Genomic DNA, 4,435 nt, shown 5'->3' on the forward strand with positions numbered 1-4,435 from the left:
TTCTCTTCCGTCACCGTCCCTGCCAAGTTCCCACAGGGCCCCAGCCTTGCCTGGGTACTGACGGGGAGGGTCCCAGCCTCACCCTTCCCAGGCCTGGGTGACCTGTGTTCCCAGCTGCCCCAGTCCCAGCTGGAGAAGTCGAACATGCCTGGGACCTTGGGAGCAGGGACAAAAGAGGGTTTGGGGGTGAAGGCCAAAGGCAGAGAGTGTGGGTAAAAGAGCTTCTGCAAACCCTCACCAAGTGAGCCCCCATCCTCAGTGGATTTCCCTTCACCTTCCTCCCCTCACTCACCCTTGCTTAATTATTCTTAATGGGCAAGCTCATAAGAGCTTCTATTAACTTTATTGCTAGATCAATTAGTGCTTTCTCTCCCCCCTCCTCCTCCCCCCATGCTAATAATCCCATCAAACATGAAGACAACATCCGCACTGGTACTCAGCAACCTGGAGAAGGTGCTGGGAAATGCAGCCTAGCCAGAGCTCCAGATGCTTTTTTGGGCACTTCCGAGATCAATGGATCTTCCCCAAGACGTGGCCCAGCGAGGAGGGGAGAGAGCCAGAGATGGGGGAAGATTAATTGGAGAAGACTTTGGCACTGAACGGCTCCAAAATCTGCCAGTGAGAGCTGAGCAGGAGCATCTTGGCACCAGGATGCAGCCCTCTTGCCTGCAGCCCTGCAAGCTGGTGGGGTCAGCACAGCCGGCAGAGGATACAGGTGTTTGTCGGCAGGTCCAGGGGAAGGAGCCACAGCATCAATCAGAGCTCCGCAGGATGGCAGGGATGGGGCCATAGGGACAGGAGATGGGGGAATGGCTGCAGCCATGTGCTCTGACCAGAGGCGAGAGGACATCTGCCCAGCATGGGGATGAGAGCAGTCCCTACGCCTCTGCTCTGCTCTGTGGGGGACATGAGGGAGGATGGGGACACCCCTGGGGCACACCAGCCATCAAAAGAAGGCTCTTGGAAGCCCTGCATCCCCTTCAGAAAGGGAGGGATGCAAAGGACAGGTGCTGGCACTGAGCACCAGCAATCCTTCCCCAACCTCTGCCTCCTTTGGGGACCGACCCCAAGCAACCCAAAGGCAAGTGCCCTCCTCAGCACTTGGCACAGCCCTTCCACACATGTTTGTGCTGGATGCAGAGATATGAGAGCTGGCTGCAAGCTGCAGCTGTGTTGGATGACCCAGCTCGCAGCAGGGCCATTGCAGCCTGACTGACAGCCCCTGAAGGGGGTGTGCAGGGAAACCGTGGGAGTGAAAGGATTTTGAAATGTTTGACCGGGAGACCTTGCTTGGAAAGCAACTTGTCTTGCAGGGATGCCAGCTCCCACCCCAGAACAGTTCTCAGAGACCCCTGGGCTGCCCACGCAGTTTGTTCCAGCCTGAAAGGACACACTTGAGCATCCTGGAAAGGCCACAGCGTTCCCAGCAGCCTGAGCCATGTGTCCTGCTTGTGTCATGCTGATGGCTTGCAGCTTTCGCACTTGGAAAGAACTACAGGGCTACTGCAAAAGTCCAGCCTGCCCGGATATGGGGCAGCACGGCTCTGAGATGAAGGGCTACTAGCCCAGGGGCTCAGAATGGGCTCTCAGCCCCTTGGCCAGCCAGGACGACCAGAAGGGCTGCAGTATAGGGAAGACTTGTGCCAGAGCCTTTTCATTAAAAAAGCACTCGCATTTGGATGCAGTCCATGTCACAGTTTAATCCATGGCCACCAACCACCAGGGCTAGGACCCTGCGGTGCTAGCTCCCAGTCCCCATGCAACTGGGTCATGCTTAGCACTCGGGTTCAAAGCGGGGACCAGTATAAGCTGGTTCACCTGGCCAGGTCCCCTCTCAGCTCCTGGAGGATGCCAGGTGGGTCACCGTGTGTTTGGCCTGGCAAAAAAAATCCACAACCAACAGCTTTTGGTGGCTGCTCGCAGTGACTTCTTCACAGAGACATTGCTCCTTGACTACATCCCCTGAGAAGGTGTCCCCAGCCAGAGAGGACTTAGCAGGGGACAGGTTTCCTCATACAAGGAGGTCCCACTGCCTCCTAGTTTCCTGGGTGGTTTGCCAATGATCCCATGGGGTACTGGGTGTCTCCCAGACATACTGCAGTGCTGGCTGCTGGCTGAGCACCTCAAACTCCTGCTCTTTTTGTCATCTTTCCAGCTGGCCCAAGTTTTAGCTCCCTCCTGAAACAGCCCATTCCCAGGTCCCTGGGCTGGACTTGCCCCTGGCTTTCACCTGCAAGTCTCCTTCTCTCTGTGGAGCTGATTCAAGACTCTTTAGACTCCCAGCCCTGAGCCTGTAGGACCTGCCCTGTCCACCTCCAAGACTGGACCAGACAAGGTCTCTGCACAGCACCTGACCAGCACAGGGGTCTCCAGCCCATAAAGGTAGAGACCTCTTCTGCTGCCTGCCAGGTTGTCACTCCCAAGGCTCATAGAAAAGAGGAAGCTTCCCACTCTCATCACTTCTAATCTGCTTTGTTTGCACCCCATTCCTGAGGAAGACCTCCAAAGAGAGCTCCTGGCCTTTATCTATGGGCTCTGCAGACTTGGCTCCAAGAAGCTCCAGTTTGCAGCTGACCCAGTGCAGCTCAGTGGTCCTGTGACCCTCTGGGGACACATGGGCACTGTGTCTGCCTGGGAGGGTGTCCTGGGCATCACAAGCCTGGGGCCAGTCCCAGCCCAGGGGCTGTCCAGGAAGCGTACCACCACAGCCAAGGATCTGGGGAAAGGATGAAATCCAGCCTGAATCTTTCCAGTATCAATCAGAAAATCCAGTGTTGTCCCTTGGAAAACTGAACCTAAAGGCTTCTAACTTCATGGCGAAGGGCTTCCCCTTTGCACGTGGAGGTGGCAGGCACATGAGGGGGAGAACGATGCTTCACTTGGATGGGGCTATTGCTGCTGGGAACAGAGGAGAAAGTAAAGCACTGCTGCCCCCCGCCTTCCCCCAGCCCTTCCAAAATAAACAGGCCTGGAAAATAATAGTCAATGTGAAAGGAATTAAAAAGGCTTCTGCGTGTGTGCGTGTGTATGTGTGTGTGAGTCCTGCCAGGTTAATACTGCTGCCTATTCGCCTGACAGCTCCAAGATTGATTACCCGCCTCAGCGCTCTTTATAACTTGATCAGTCGAATTAATCTCTGGCTGCGGGCCCATCTGATGCCAGGCATCACAAATTTAATTTGGAGGTGTACGGGATCTTTTATTCCTCCCTCCCTCCGCCCCCCACATCCCTGTCCCTTTCTTCTCAGCTCACCAGCACGCATGATGCTCCTGCCACCGTAGGGATGACCTGGGCTGTCAAAGCTTCCTTGGGGCTGCAGGGAATAACATCATCAGGTAAACCCCTGTTACACACAGCAAAAAAAAAAAAAGGGGAAAAAAAAAAAGCCAAACAAACAGAGGCCAAAGCAGACACTAAGTAAGACGTATTAATGTACTAAAGACTTAATGAAGTTTGGGGGGGGGGGGTGGGGATGGAGGGGAAAGTGCTTACTTTATTAGTTTATGGCCGATTAATGGGAACGGTCATTACAATGATGGAGATGGATTGCTCCCATCAAACACAACCACCAGCCCCTTTTGGAAGGTAGAGGGGTGCTGGTGTTAGCGCCTTGCTACTCGGCCGGGGTTTGGGAAGTGGGGTGCTGGGGAGGGAGGGCAGACGGGCTTAGGGTGGGCAGGGGCCTGCGAGGATGCCGGGGGGTGGGGTGGGGTTGAGAGATGCCATTAGCTGGAGTCTGAGTGAATGAGGGGTTCAGGTGATGGGACTGAGGGGTCAATGCTTTGGAGAAGGAATCCTGCAAAGGAGAGGAAAGAAAAGAGGGAAAGTGAGGAGGCAAAGGAGACCCCATGCCAGCAGGCAGCCTGGAGATGATTTCAGGGCCTCAAAGGTGTGTTCAGCATCCAGGTCCAGAAGGACAGCGTCTCAGATGCATTAGTATCCAGCTCCCAACCAAGAAGAGCACAGGATGGATGGACTGGCCAGGAGCTCAGGAGCTCAGCTCCATGGGTGGTAAGTGGCTCCCACCCCCTGCCCCTCTTGGGCTCTGCACTGGGACCCCCAGGCGGGGCCTGAAGGACCAAGCCTTGGCCAGGATGTGAAAGTCATTTTGGTTCACTCCAGAACATGGTTAAATACCTGCTCACAGCCCAGGTGCCCCATGTCAATGACCCGGAGGTCCCCAGATACCTCATGATAATCAGAATTATCCAATAACTCTCCAGCCACTAATTGGTAGTTACCCTTCAGCTCCCTGGGGCAGGGCAGTAATTTTCCTCCCTCTGAGCCATGCTACGAGGGCCATTTACCAGAGCTGGGGGAATAAATGCAGCAGGGAGATACACTTGCATCCACTCAACAGCCTTTGATTCCTCCTGTCCAGTGTTTGCAAGCCCTTTCATTCACCTCACACCAAAATTTACACCAACCATGGAGA

Source organism: Falco punctatus, assembly GCF_963210335.1.
Source record: "Falco punctatus genome assembly, chromosome: 9".
In the NCBI taxonomy this organism is placed as follows: Eukaryota; Metazoa; Chordata; class Aves; order Falconiformes; family Falconidae; genus Falco; species Falco punctatus.